Below are 16,227 nucleotides of genomic sequence, written 5' to 3' on the forward strand. Positions count from 1 at the left end.
CTAAGTGGGACGGGCATGCCCAGACCAGGGTCCTGTGCACACTGTGTCACTGGAACCAAGCTGCACCTGGCTGATGAGGCCATAACTAGGGTGAAACCGGTCCCATGTTGCTTGTGTTCCTGTTCAGGGAAGACCTGGATGGCAGTTTGGGTTAAGTTCCATATGGAGCAGGGTCAAGACTGATTTGCATATATAGCTGGGTCCAAACTGAGGTGGCTTGGAGTAAAAAATAACGATGGACTGGGCAGCGACCTTAATAATTATCAGTGGCTGAGATTAATTCAAGTATTCCATCATTCAATTTCTTTTGGTATACTTCCGTTTGTCACTGGAAGTGAGACGGGTATACCCGAAGTGGCTTCCATTCACACTGTGTCACCGGAAGCAAGCTGAACATGCCTGATGATCCCATAACTAGGGTGAAACCTGTCCTGGGTTGCTTTTGTTACTGCTCAAAGAGGACCTGACTTGGCAGTTTGGGCTGGACTGTTCCAATTGGAGCAGTGTCAAGACTGATTTGCATATAGCTGATTCCAAACTGAGGAGGCATGGTTGGCAAATTAACGGTAGACTGGGATGCGGCCTGAGGAATTACCAGTGGCTAAGTTAATGTAAGCTTCCATCCAATACTTTTTTCTATACTTAACTTGTAAAAGTGTGTGAGGAGGGACTCGCCGACATAGAGCCATGGGCTGATTCTCCACTACAGTCACCTGTGCCACTTTCACGACGTCATTCACAGGATTCCACTCGAGCGAGAAATCCATGCTGTTGTCCTGTATCTTCACAGAGGATCGCAGACTGCAAGCCAGAAGGGGGAGGAGAAGGACCCGGAAGCTCTCTACATGCTCCAATGAAAAGAGAGGACGCAGAAGGAGGAGGCGGTCAAACCGGTATCATGAAACCAGGAAGTAGGTCGTCGGAGGCGCGACGCGAGGAAGACTGACCCTGTAGCTGTGCACCCGAAGAAGACCCAAGGAGCAGCGACGCGGCGGAGAACGAACCGGACGAGCCTTGGTCTGAGGAGTGGTGGAGTCCTCCAGAGGATGCTGTGGAGCGGCCGCAACTCTGGAGAGGTGCGGCAGCGCCGGTGAGTACCAGTGTTCCTCGGGAAATAAGGGGGACACGAGGGAGGCAGGTGGGGAACCTGGGCTTCCTTAGAGAATGAGTGCTTTAGCTGTCGGGTGTAATTAACAGAGCAGGTGGCTCGCTGTTGAAAGGACCTTGTTGTCTGGAAGCAAATAGCTCACTATTTGGGGAACTTGTTGGGGTTTTTTTTTTGGGTTATGTGGAGCTGAATTTAAGCTACAAGCCTACCCAGAGTTGTTTATAGGGCCCTCTGTTGCTTTAGTCATTTAAGGTCATAGAACAGAAGCACCAAGTACCTACGAACCTGATATGCTAACTGTATAACTTTGATATGCTAACTGCTTAACTTTGACTTTAAGCTAATTCTCTATGAAAACAGGACGTTACTACATGAGTTATCCCGACCCTCCCTTCCCTGCACCTAGTTTTTTTTTCTCTTTTCCTAGCATCTCTTTTCGAATTTCGCCATATAGTCTGAGCACTAAAGGTGTGGTGACGGGTACAACTTATTAAATAGCCACAAGATCTAGTATTCTGACGGCTCTTCTTTCTCCTTCTTATGAGCCTCCGGGGAGATCCCCGTGATTCGGAAGACGAGGAGCCAGGACCATCTGCTGATATCTCACTATCCAGCTCATCATCAGAAGAAGAACCTGAAGAACACCCTCTTGAAGTCCAATCTTTTGTTACTTCTGGCAATAAAAGTAGAACACTCGGCAAATACATACAGCCTCCTTGCCTGTTTATCAAACCTGCGCTCCCACAAAGTGATATTTTCTGAATTGTGACTTAAAACCCAGCTCTACCATTAAGAGATTTTTAAATTCCAGTTCTTTAGGCCCCAAACTCGATATTCCTACATGTTCTTAATTGAAAATGATCACTTATTAAATGTAATAAGTAAACCCAATGTTGTCTTGTGAGAGGCAGCCCTTACTGTAGTGTAATATTACTTTTACAAGTTTTTTACTACCAGAACATGTAAAAATTAAAAGTACATGTCTAACCTTTTTAATGCATTGCACCCTGCTATATGGGCTATTTAGGGCACACCTTCAAGGTGTCTTATATATATTGAAAAGGCAGGTTTAGGTGTGGCAGAAGGTTTATTTTGCCAGGTCGAAAAGACAGTATAAAACTGCACAGACAGGCTGCAATGGCAGGCCTGAGACATGGTAGAAGGGCTACTCAAGTGGGTGGCACAATCAGCGCTGCAGGTCCACCAGTAGTATTTAATTTACTGGCCCTGGATACCTGTAGTACCACTTTACTTGGGACTTACAAGTAAACTAAGTGTGCCAATTCCACCATGTTTAAAGAAGAGAGCGCACACACACACACCTTATCACTGGTTAGCAGTGGAAAGTGCACAGAGTGCTAAGGCCAACCAAAACAAGATCAGCAAAAAATGAAAGAGTGAGGCAGAATGTTTGGGGGAAGACCACAAAAAATGCCACCAGGCTCACAGGTCTAACAGGATCTTTTGGCTGAAGTAGTGGAATATGATCTACAACTAAGCTGAAAAAAATGTTATTAGGTTTGATCACACAATATAAATCCATGTGGTTATTTGCATAGTGTGTGTTATGTCAGGATGCCCAGAGACTGGTTAACAAGAGACGGAAAGAGCAACATCCCCTAGCTTACTATGAATTGAAGCTAATGCAGCTGCTTTTTAGGCAACTCTGTCCTATCTATTTTTAGGTTTCGCTGGGGGACGGAGCCTTTAGGCTCCGCCTCCAGAGAAATCTGTAGTTTCTAGTATGGGTGACTTGAACACGCCCCTCTGCTTCATTGGCTAGCTCCATAAATGGAGGCTAGCCATTGGAACAGAGAGGCGTCCGTCATGGCCGGAGGAGACTCGGGGGCGTTCCCGAGAATCTTTGGCTTTTGCCGACGTCACGCGACGTCAGCCGAAAGCCGGGAACGCCCCCGAGTCTGTTCTGGCATTGCCGGCACTTCTGCGTCTCTCCTCCCCCCTTTCCCGCCCCCTGGGTTTATTTTCGTCATTCGACCACGCCCCCCCTCGCCCACCCGGCATCTGGACCGTTTTGTGGCGGACTTGTGGGCCGATCGAGTGCCCACCTCGATTGATGGTTATCTTTAAAGAGCCGGTGCCCACCCGGCATTTGCCCGATAAAATCAGCCCCCGCCTGCCTGCCTAAGGAGAAGGGCCGCTGCGCTGCCCGCAGCGACCCGGAAGTGGTTGGCCGGAAGTGCCTGCCCCCGCAGCCCGGGGGGAAGAAAGAAGAAGCCTGGCGGCCGGTTTGCAGGGCTCCCGTGATGCGAGGGAGCCCTGCTGCATCTAGGAGAGCCCAGGAGGAGAGGAACCCCGCCCGCGGCCCCAAAGCGACCGCCGGAGGAGTGCTGCAGGGAGCAAGGCTCCCGTGTGAGGAGGTTAGCCCCGCCCGCCAGAAGACAGCCGGTGGGTGCGGGTGCTTTCAAAGAGAGGGGGGGGGCTGTACTTGTAAATGCTTGTTGAGCCTGAGGCCAGTCTGTTCTGTTCTTTCCCGTCTTAAGAAGATCAATGTGAGCTGTGAGCCTGATGTCGAGCAGCGGTTGTGTAGAATAGCAAGGCGAGAATGTCGTCAATTGCAGGGAGCGCCCCTGGAACGTGCCCCCCACATCACCTAGCTAGGCTTGTGTTCTGATGCTTCTGCCCCGGTAAAGGGGAGGGCAGGGTGTTTCCTGACGACCTCCCACGCAACGTGGAATGTAGGGGATTACTCCTCTGTAGTACACGGTGCCCATGCACCCCCGCTGGTCCGCTGCGTGCCTCGGTCTTGTATTTGGGGCCGGTGACTCAGACCTGATTTAATGCACAGTGTAGCCCCCTGGTGTCCGGGGCTCACGTCACGCCCCCCACAGGAAAATGGGGCTGATGGGGGGTGTTTAACTGTCCCCAGGTGCTGATGCCTGCAGAATTAGTGTCCCTCTTGGTGGCCCCATTGTTAACGTGAGTACCCGCTCTCCTACACTGTCTTAGGCCGAGGAGTTGCACCTCGCTTAGCCTGCACTGCTTAACTATGTTGGTGGGTTAGCGGTGTTCTGCATTCCTTCCCAGCAGCAGTTCTTGCGTGTTCAGCCAGGGCTTCTCCCCTCAGCAATTGATGTGATGTACCACAATGTCCTAGGTGCAGGATCCAGCCGGCGTGGTGGGTGCTCCATGGGGTCCCCGATGCAAAGGCCCAGCAGGCCAACTAAAATGAGAAAGCACGCATCACTCTCTGCGTCATCCTCCCGTGGGGGGACCCGCATTCCCAATCAAAGGGAGGGGGGGGTGAAGGCCAGAGAGTGGCACAGAAGACCCACGTAGGGTGGCAATTATGACAGGATATTGAGCAGGTCATTGAGGAGCAGCTTAGTGTGTGTCTGCTCCGACAGCCATCTTGGCCACGCCCCCATTTTTATTTTCAAGTGTTAGTGTGTAATAAAAACTAACTTTGCAAACTGCCCTCCGAGTTGCCTGCTAGTATGCGTAACCCCACATTTAGAGTTGTACATATCACCATTAATCCTAACAGCAGTATCTGAAGCACATTTAAATTAGGCATAGGTTTTCTTCATACCTAGTTTTCATTCATTTGGTTTTAAAGTATGAATTGAATGTTTGATTTACAATGAAAAATCTCTTTAAGCTGTAATTCAGTTACTGCATGCTTTTGGACAGCCAACAAAAAATATATATTCCTGGAACCGGAAGGGTCTGATGGACTAAGAGCATATTATTTTTGTGAATTTGCCATTGGGTCAAAAATCACAGATGTAAACTGTGTCAGTTGTTTGTTTCTTTTTCTTACAATTTTTTTTATTTCAGTGAATACTTTCTCTGGGGAAACCATGGCCCTTCTGTACAAATGACCCCTTGCTAAATTTGGAATTTTGTCGACTTTTTGGAAAATTCGACTTTACCGGATTTCATAGTTGTATCCAACACAACCCAAAAGTAGGTTCAGCCACAAAAAAATTGAAAAATGGACTACTTCCACTTATAATAATGTAAAAGCTGTGCTAAAATATAAAAACATATTAAAATATAAACATATTTACAACTATGGTTGTTCCCGAAAGGTGGGAAGATAGCTATCTTAGCACAGCAAACATTTTAGGGTGCCATTCGAAAAAAAAAATGCACTTTCTTGCACATAATATTTTCAGTTTTTTTTTAAAGTTTCTGTATTTGGGCTATTTTTTAGATTACCTCTAGGGGAATCCTTAAACCTTGGGGACCTTTAGAACGCCCAACATATGGGGAAAAAGGGACTCCAATCTAGGGTGGATACCTTTTTTGGACAAAAAAAAGATATTTGAGGGCTTAAGCCGGAAGTGCCTCGAACATCACAAAAGCACTGAGGTTGGAGAAGCCTCAGCAGTTAAGCTGTTAATTGCTAAGGACTACTATTTAAATGTGTACTTTTCAAGATGTAAAAAGTATTTTTACTTCTAGCCATTTTTTTGTAAAGATTTACGAGGGCCCTGTAGCTTTCCAAACACAAGTTTTGCAAAAACCAGGCCAAAACAAGCATTGGCAGCGCTGAAAGGCTGGTGGTCAATGCCAAAAATATTGTCTTTGCCAGTGCTTGTTTCTGACGTAGCCACTGACAGTAGAGACACTGTGGATGCTTGACTTTAATTACGCTTTTGCTCTGACCTGGACTGTGGCATCACCCCCTCCACTTGGGATATCGTGGGCTCTCTTACTTTGCTTATGCAGTCTGTTGTGACCTTTTTAACTGTTCTGCAACATAAATTAGTTGTAACTTTCCGAGCAACTATTTGAAAAATGCTACTATAACCCCGACGTTTGCAAGCGCTATATAATACTGTAACACTAAATTAAAACGGAAACTTTTGATTTAGATGACCTTCTTGCATTGAGGTAATGAATTTTTGAAGAGGAAGTACTGTAAAATGAATGAAGGATACGTAATTGCGATTAAAAGGAGGGGTTACCCCCAAGTAAATAGTTGATATACAAATACAGGCAGACCCTGAGTTATGCCAGTTCCGCCGAGTGCCCCTCCCCCATCATCCACCTCCCTTGTTTAAATAGGCAGTGTTGCCTCTCGGACGCCCCTCCTTCCCCATCCCACAGAGCACTCCCTGATTATAGGGTTGTACGGCGCAGCCGGGGGCCCAGGCCCAGCCCGGCTGCCGCCTCTGTATGTTTCCAAAGCTTGTCCTGCAGGCAGGAGAAAACACAGCCCCGGTGGGACATGTGTACGCTGCCTGTGATAGGAGGGGCCAACCAGGGCAGTGCACATCTCACCCAATCCTCCTCTCTGCCTGCCTTTGACAGAGCACCATGTCCATGTAGGGAGGCTTGGAATGCTCCATCCAATCGAGGGGTGAGGGATACAGTCGGAGAATTCATATTAATAATACTGATGACATGACAAGTGTGTTTGGGGTCAACGTAATACAGCGCTCTGACGCCTTCAGGTAATGTTTGCTCTATATAAAATCGCAATAAATTAAAAAAAAAAGCACGAGCCTTCAATGCATTTCCGGTATAGTAGACAAACCTTATTAATCAATGTCACCGCATTGCTGATCGCATGAAAGACCTCTCTGTTGCCTCGTTCGGGGAGGTAAACCTGGGTAGAGAGTTCTGGTGCCTTTAAAGGCATGGGTCGCAGCTCAACAAAACACTGCATTTTAGAAATATGGGGGTGTGATCCCTTCATGCCTGGTCTTCAAGAGAGGGGAGAGAATAGCAGAGAATGGAGCATGAACTGCAGGTTACACGTTCCAGTGCTGGCGGGGCAGATTATGCTTTCATCCTTCTGAAGTCGCTGCAGTGAGCTCCAGTGTGTGGATAATATCGACACCCTTTATTTCAGATGCAAAGTCATTTATTTTGAGCTGTGTGCCACATTAATAACCAGTATATCAATGTATTAATTAATATACAGGCAATAACATTTGCCCATCTATGATATTATTCAAAATTCGAACTATAAAATACTGAAAAAAGTGAGCAGATGTTCAGACCGCAGAAGGATGTTGGGGGCGCCTTTAATCAAGCAGCCGTTCGAACAAGCAGAGAAGATCCTATGACCGCGCTCAACCCAGACAGGATTCGTCGCTTTCAGTATCCGGGTGGGAAAGGCTCAGAAATAGTCGAAGCTAGAAGAAAGGACATGGGTAAATCAAGTTTGCCCGCTCATGTCCTTGATATTATTTGCACAGTTAAGCTCATGATTTATAATTCAATTAGTTCACGCTGTACTTTAAAATGCATTTTAATCTAAATGAACGAGAATTTATAATGCATTTGATTTTAGTAACTCAGTATATTTGTATATTTATCACTGTACTTCCACAATGTTATTATTGTCCCGATGTATTGATGGTGCTGTGTAACTTTTTTTAATTAACTTTGCACATTAGAAATAGAGTTGACCTTGAGGATATGAGCACGCGCTGTGCTGCCCGAGTAGCACGGACTGGAGCACAGGGCTGGAACCGTCACAGCCTCACATCAGAGCAGTGATTGGCGCACTAAGAAGGAAAGGGTGGGCATTTCCTGTTAGTCAAAGCCCTGCCAAAGAAGTGCAGGCTGCCTCGAGCCTTACCCATAGGTGCTTCAAAAGAATAGGAAGTGTCAGAGATCGAGCTCCACCCCTTTTATAATGAACTGTAAAAATGTACATAAACTTCAAAACAGCACGGTACAGCCCCATACTGTCTGCAAACCACTGTTACCCAAGTAACCGATGACCCCCTGGCCTCTGAACTTCAATTACGAAGTGTGTGTGTGGCTCTGGGTGTGTGTGGCTCTGGGTGGGTATGTGTGTGTGTGTGTGTGTGTGTGTGTGTGTGGGTGTGTGTGTGGCTCTGAATGTGTGGGTGTGTGTGTGGCTCTGGGTGGTTGCGTTTGTTTGGCTCTGGGTGTGTGGCTCTAAATGTGTGTGTGGCTCTGGGTGTGTGTATGACTCTGGGTGTGTGGGTGTGCGTGTAGCTTTGGGTGTGTGTATAGCTCTGGGTGTGTGGCTCTGGGTGTGTGTGTGGCTCTGGATGTGTGTGTTAGTGTGGCTCTGGGTGTGTGTGTGTGGCTATGTGTGTGTGTGTGGCTCTGGGTGTGTGTGGTAGTAATTGCTGTCTGCTGAGCTCGTCCGTAGGGTACAATAGGTCTCACATTTGCAAGAGATTAAGCTAATGGCAATGTAAATGACAATGCCATTTATTTATCTGTTTTCAAAACCAACACATAAATACAACATTTGTCATTTACAATGCCAATAGCTCTAACTTTTTCCAAAGGCGAAACCATTGCATTGTAAATGCTTGTTTAACTTCCTGGGGCTGTATTATGTATACGGCACACTTTCCCTGTTAGCACCATGGTGCACCTTTCAATAGGTGCATCGGGTGCTAACAGGGAGTGTGCCCTGTATTAGAAAGAGTACGCTGCTCTCTGGGCAGCTATGAACTTGCACTAGCATCGGGCAGTGCATGCATGTGAAATATGGAGCGGCTTCTTTAAAGCTTTCAGTGACTGCACCTGCCTGCAGGGTGATGCCTGGGGGCTCCTTATGAGCCCCTTTCTACCCTCATAGAGTAGCCTTTAGGAAGTGCACTGACAGTGTGCCACCTTTTTGTGGTGTATAAACAAAAACAGTGGTTCCTGTGGGCTAATACGATATTGGTAATTCTAAGCGCAATCGCAATAAAAAAAGGTTGTCGATATCCGAAGGAGAAGAAACCATATACCACTCAATGTTTGGTAATAACAATCGTTATTTAGATATATAACATAATGAAAATCTACAAAAAGATGAATTTGTATATAGTGCTGTGTCTCCAGTGCTCAAACTTATGCTATCCTTCTCTTTCTTTCTTTAAATATAGATGTCCCTAATTCAATAGGTCTTGGAGAGACTCCTTATTGTAATAGGGGTCGAAACGCCATCGACACTAATTTAAAGCGAACCATTCAACAGCCCCTATTATTGTATAAGGAGGCTGCTCCTATTGTTTATCAGTCAGTCAAGAGGTCTTTATTCGATTTGCATCATAAAAGACAAAATACATAAAAAAAACAGTTCATACGATTTTACATATAAGATAATAAATACGTTACATTTTAAAACCATGTTAAAAAAGTATTAAATTTAGACAATGATGTACAAAGGACCCTTGACTACATAAGAGCAATACAAAGTTGCAACTAAAAACTCATAAAAACATTTACAATGGGAACTTCATTTACCAAGGTTGCGAATGCAGATTGACCAAGCCCAACTCACGAATTTTGCTACACCAATGGCGATAGGGGCAGAAGTATCAGTTTTTAGAATCCTAGTCGCTGCAACAGCAGATCTAGTACCTAATAAGCGTCAAACTGGTAAAAGCCAAACTTTTCTGGGTAACGAGTACATAGGGCAGCAGAAGAAAGTGTTCAATATTCTCTACTGCTGTTACACAGAAAGGACACTTATCGCTGCCACCAGTCGACCAGGAGTGGGTAAGCCCCCGCACGGGTAACAAGCCTACTCGTAATTGATGATACAGTTTACGATCATTAGGCTTGGTTATTAAGTCCCAGTAGGCTTCATATTTAGGGGCATCCTTAACAACCTAAAATTCCAGTGACATGGTAGGACCAACAACCATGGTAGATCTCCTCTCAGCGATCCAGTGGCAATAAATATCTTTGAGTGCCTTTTTCGATGGAAAGGTAGCACTTGCTGGATCAACCCATAGTGCCTCCAGGCTCAGATTTTTCAAAAGCATCCTGAGATGAGAGAACCAGGGTACCCTATGGGCCCCTTCGAGCCCCCTCACCTCAACAATGGCCTCAGCAAACAGGGATAATTCGGGTGTAGTCCACAGTCGACGCCAGAACGCCAGTGGTCTATACCGTACCACGTCCTCAATAGATTTAACACCTAAATCAAGCTGCAGGGGTAGGCAAGGTGTTGTTTGTGGGAGACCAATTGCCATTCTGAGGAACCTATTCTGAGCCACCCTCAGAGTGGATAAATCACTATACCCCCACAGTTCTGCACCGTAGATAATTGCAGGAATTATCTTGGAGCCATAGATTTTTACCAACGGTGCCAGAGGTTTAGTTAGAGATTTTGCGTGCTCCTTCAATAAAGCTCCCCCAAGTTGGGCATGTTTCAGGGTCATAAGATCCAATTGGGGTTTCCAGCTCAAGTTCTCACTTAGTGTGACTCCCAAATATGTAAAAAAAACTCAGTTTGATCCAAAATGGCTCCGCTCATCGACACCTTGGCCTTCACTGCCTTGGGGCCTCGCAGAACCATAAATTTGGTCTTGCAGACATTCACCTCTAACTCATGCTCGCTACAGAAACACTCAAAACGGGCCAGCGTGGACCGAAGGCCTTGCCTCGTTTTAGAAATAATAAGAGTGTCGTCTGCGAACATGAGGAGGGGAATTTTCCTTCCAGCAAGGGAGGGGGCGTCCGTTGGAAAGTTAGAAAAATACTTAGTCACCCCATTAATAAACAAAGAAAAAAGGGTGGGGGCCAACACACACCCTTGTCTAACCCCCTTGGCGACTTTGAAACTGTGGGTGACCTCCCCTGGACCACCCCATCTTACTTTGGCATAGGTGTTTGAATGCAGATTGATAAGCAGCGCCACCTGCTCTTTGGGCATGCCCAAATCCAACAAGACTTCCCTGTCATATGGTTACTGCGTTTCTATATATTGTGTTAAGTTAGCATGAGTTTATTAAATGTTAAACACCATATTTTCCTTCGGCTTCAGTTTGCACACGACACCTAATTGTTATTGTAGCTTTCAACTTAGACGAAAGATGTGATTAATTTGAGAATAATATGTTATTGCTCTGATATCAGTCGTGCTTGGTACACTTGGTACAAATGTCTGCACACTGAGAACTGCACCCTCTAAGAATAACCTAACACAAGGTTGCTGAAGGCCTGATCCTCGCACCACATTAGACATAACACAAATAATGTTGCTGCCAACATTGGGCTCTACTCGGGTTTAAGATAGTTACAGGGAATGAATCAACACACTTGATGCTTCGCATGCAGAGAGCTGGTAGCTGTTGATGTGATCTGCTCCTACTGAGATTTTGAGGTATGGGCCCGCCCTGCTAGAACCCAAATGAGACCACCTTAGATATAATATAATATGCTAAATAGGGTGCGCAAAATATAGGTGATACAGAATTCTATAGATTTTTGCATCATAACATGCTATCACCTTTTGCTTACTATGGATTAGTGACTATGCTGCTAACTCTGATTTTTATAATATGTATGTTGATATTATACAAGATACTGCGTTTGAGAACTTTGCATTGAAAAATAAACATTTCAAACTTGCACGTGTGTTCTTTGCCTCCCAGTTTCGGTTTGTAATGATTATATAACGAAAGAGTGTTCATGTGTTCCACGATACCTGAGGTACCCTAAGTTCATGTTCTGGATTGTCTAAGTCATTGGTGAGTTATTACTACTGATGAGACACTGTAGCTAGCTTGGTAAGGGGATTTCTGAAACTAAGGTGAGTTTTGGGTCACCCTAACTCACCCAGGTTCTAGATCTCTGTGCACAGTTCTGTGGGAGAACGGAAACCCTGCTATATGGCGCCCATACGTTGTTGGCCTTATATCATGACACTCGAGAAGTATATCATTCAAACCTTAACGCCTTCGTTCCCGTTTCCGGAAAACGGCAGTGTCGGAAAACCTACCTATTTTTGAAATAGGTCTTTTCAAGCTTGAATCTATCTAAAAACGGTTTCCTTGAATTACTACCCAGTTGTGCTACAAAGTAGTCTTTGTTTTCTCTCTTTCCGGTGCTGACATGGCACAACCCGTGGACATCCCGCAACATAGTCGCATTGCGGTGCGTGACCACTTGCGGGCTTATAATGTCCCTGTAGACGGCTTGACTGTGGTTCTGGTGGTGAGTGCGGAACATGCTTACCCGTATGAACTATTTTATTCGTGGGTGACATTTCCGGCGGTGGACGCTAATTCTGGAGTGTTCCATTCATACACTGCTTCAGCTGTACCGGTTGCGTATGCTCCGTACAGGGCACTGGAAGTTCCTATTGATGCTTGGCAGCATGGAGTTTGGTTTGGTGGCGCCCTACCACACGCTTTAACCGCTCCGAGGTTAGGTCCTTTGTCCATTCCGGGCACATCTTGGCCCGCTTTGGCTGGATTCACTCCTCACCCTAATCGCGCCACTTGTAACGTGGCTGATCTGCGGCGGCTTCATGAAGTCGCAGTGGCAGTGATTCGAGCGCTTGTTCATTACATTAGCCGTAATGTTCAGGACGTAGCCCCTAGGGGTGCACAGCTTCGTGCAGAACAGGCTGGTTTGAAAATCAATCCTGTCATGGTGAATTCCGTGATGGGCAAAAAGCCCCAGGACAAGGATGATTTTCCGTTCTGGCTTGCTGAGAAATTCGGCCAGCTGGAAGCTGTGTTTCCCAACACGAGTCCTGGTGATAAACACAGGATTCTTACACTAAGTTTACCGAAAGATTTGGCACCTGAACTTGTTGACTGTGAGACCTGGGGTAAGACTTTTGCAGCGGTCTATTCGAGGTGCTATGGCACCCCGTCTGTGACCAATCTGGGTGCGGTCCTTAAACGTGTTCAGGATGAACACGGACCGGAGTCGGCAGTTGAATTGGGTATGCGCCTGTGTGGCACCTTTGATGTAGTTTGCGATCTAATCCTTGCGAATGTCAAGGGGGATGCAGTGAACTTTCAGGTTGCTAATGCATTGGCGTTAGTTCCCGAGGCCGAGAGACCCCGTCGGTTGGCAAGGATTATTGTGGCTGCTTATAAAACGGTTGGCCGCAATGCGAAGGGGCTTAAGGCTTTTCCTGATAAGGAGAAAAAGCAGCCCCAGGGTCAGTCTTCGGATACTAGTGGTCAACCTAAGTCCAAAAAACAAAATTGGCCTAAAAAGCAGAATCAGGGTAAGCAACAACAACAACAAACACAGGTTTCTGCTCCTGCGTCTCCGTTGCCTGCGCAGTCGGATCGTGTTTATGATTTGCGCGACCGCGCGATGATTAAATCGCCTGAGAGGTTTCAGGCTTCTGACCAACGCTCTCCTCGTTCCTTTCAGGACTCATCGGCTCCGTCAACCGGTGGTGGAGGGGGCGGCAGGGGCCGGGGTGGCCAGCAAGGACGTGGTCAGCCCCGCCCACGTAACGGTGGAGAGCAGCTGGAAGGCACTACGCCCAAGAGACCACAGTTTGCCACGAAGGAAGTCGCCGCACTGACAGCGCATCGATATGCCCCAGATAGTGAGAACGCGGCTTCGGAATCTGACGTGGGCTCTGACCTTGCTGGACAGCGCGGCAGAGATTACCATAGTGAGAGAGGCCCTCCGTCCACTGTTGAAGGTGACAGCGACTGACACTTATGTTGTGATTGAAACTGCTGACACGCATGTTGCTCCCCCTGAACGTCTTTTTGAAATTGTCCTGTTAATCGAAGGTGACATGCAGAGAACTGTAAAAGGGGTATTTTGGGAAAATCTTTCGTCTACGTATGACACTTTGCTTTCGGAGGCTGACTGGCCCCCACCTTTTGTTCTCGCACCTCCGCGAGGGGAGGAGGTGATCCTCCCCAGTTTTGCGCACACTGTATCGAGAGTGGAAGCGCTGCATTTTGCAGAAGAGTGGGCTCTGGCGCTTGCGCCGGCTGTGTACCGCAATCAGTGTGGCTGGGATAAATTGTCTCCAAGCCATGAGATTCCGTTACGGTCTCAGCCGCAGCCTCAACCTCAATATCCCATACGGCGTGAAGCCAAAGCTTCAGTCGCAGCTATCCTTGAACAATTGGAATATCAAGGTGTAATTGAAACGTGTGTGTCACCGATGAATAACGCGCTTTTTAATGTAAACAAGCCGGACGGCTCATATCGTTTGGTTTTAGATTATAGGTATTTAAACTCGCATTGCCGTAACTGCGCAGTACAGAATACTCATGGCTCTGCTTTAGTGAATAGTCTTGAGCGTAAACGGTTCAAAACCACGCTTGACATTTCCAATGGTTTTTATGCACATAGATTAGATGGTCTAAGTTCCCAATGGACCAGTTTTACATGCGGCGGTGTGCAAAAAATGTTTCGGCGTCTCCCAATGGGCTATAAGAATAGTCCTGGGGTATTCTCCGCACGCATTGTCTCTCTTCTAGAGGGCATCGACCCAGTTGCTTGTTCATATGTGGATGACATTTATCTGACAGACGACGATCTTTGGGAGCATCTGTGTCAAGTAAATAGCATAATTTGTAACTTTGCAGACATTGGTTACAAGTTTAACTTTGCAAAGTCGCACATTGCAGAGTACACAGTGTTGTTTCTCGGCTACGAGCTGAACAACGAGGGAAAAGGCTTGGCACCTCACTTCATGGAGAAATGCGCTCAGTTGCGTTCTCCGACAACACTGAAGAAATTACAATCTTTACTGGGCTTTTTGAATTTCGGGAGAACTTACATTCCGGAATATGCCCAGCGTATCAAGCCTTTATATGCTTTGATACAACCATCTTTTTCCAAATCATGCTGGCTGCCTGAGCATTCAGCTATTCTGCAGTCTTTGCAGGCTGATTTGCTCGCTTCTGAATACTTACAGACTCGTGATAACCAGACCAACCTGGTGATAAGAATTATCCCGGGGCGGTGGGTTTCACGTACCTGACTTTTAATGAAGGAGATACAGTACCTATTGCTTACAAATCACACTTGTACACTTCGGCTGAACTGCGTTTTTCCACTGTGGAGAAAGTTTTAACGGCTGTGCAGATGGCGATTCTTAAAGAACGTGCCCTGTCACAAGGAAAACGCATGTTGGTTGTTACCCCGTGTCCTGCCTTGGAGGCAGTTACGAAAGCCAGTGTACCAAATTCTAAAGCTTTGCACCCTAGGTGGATTCAGTGGGCTGCATCCTTGACATCACAGGATGTCACGTTTATTATTGACGCCACTTTACGGTCGCAGGAGTATTTACAGTATGAGTTTGTTCATCCTGCTCCTTTAGCAATGCGGCCGTTGGAGGATTTCCATTCCATCATTTACACTGATGGTTCGGAGCAGGTTGCGCATGGCTCTAAACATGCCTACGTTTCCGCATGCGCCATTGTGGTCGGTGCCATGGTGAACGATGAGTTCAAGTCCAGTGTCGTGCACACGCTTGGGGACTGCACCGCACAATTAGCAGAGCTTCGTGCTCTGATGCTTGCATTGGAGTACGCAGATCCTAGTGTGACTACTTTGATCGTAAGTGACTCTTACTACTGTGTCCAGTCTTACAACGAAAACTTGTTCTTTTGGATTCAGAATGAGTTTTGTGATTCCAAAGGTAGCACAATAAAACATAAAATTATCTGGGTCCGAGTGGCGGAACTTAAAGAGAAGTTGCCACTTGTGTTTGTGATTCATACTCTCGGCCATCAGCGCGCGGGGGTCCACGCTGTTGGTAACTCGCTTGCTGATGAAGCAGCGAAGTCAGCAGTATCGAAATACTTAGTTGCAGCAGTCACGAGATCCAAAAGCAAAATAGATGATGACATCTTGGCAGCTGTTGCTGCAACAGGGAAGGGAAGTAAATATCCTGTGGGGTTCCCTTCTAAATACACATACCACTTAAGTCCCGATAAGGTTCCTTCTGTGAAAATTCCTGAAGTTGGAGAGCGTCTAGTTCCCAACTCGGATCGCAGGGCTGCTTTGATTACAGCGGCTCATGAAGGTGTGGCGTCTGCGCATGCGGGAGTCTCAGCCACTGTAACTCAGCTACAACAGAGGTTCTGGTGGTGGGGACTGTACAAACAGACGCGCGATTATGTCCTTCAATGTGACATTTGCCAGCAGATTAAACCTTCAACTGCTGCGCGTCCGCCTCAGACACAGTTGTACAGCTCTAATCAACCGCTTGGATGCGTTTATTTGGATCACTGCGGTCCTTTTTCTTCTGATACTGCATACAAATACATCTTAGTAGCAGTTGATTCATGCACACGCTTTGTGTGGGTATGGCCACATCGGAGCGCTGATTCACGGACTGTCATTAAGGATTTGCGAGTCTTTGTGGGAATTTTTGCCTGTGGTACCTTCCATTCGGATCAGGGTCCGGCTTTCGCCTCGAAGGCGTATAAGGATGC

This window comes from Lissotriton vulgaris, chromosome 2_1 (assembly GCF_964263255.1).
Source record: "Lissotriton vulgaris chromosome 2_1, aLisVul1.2, whole genome shotgun sequence".
NCBI classification, from domain to species: domain Eukaryota; kingdom Metazoa; phylum Chordata; class Amphibia; order Caudata; family Salamandridae; genus Lissotriton; species Lissotriton vulgaris.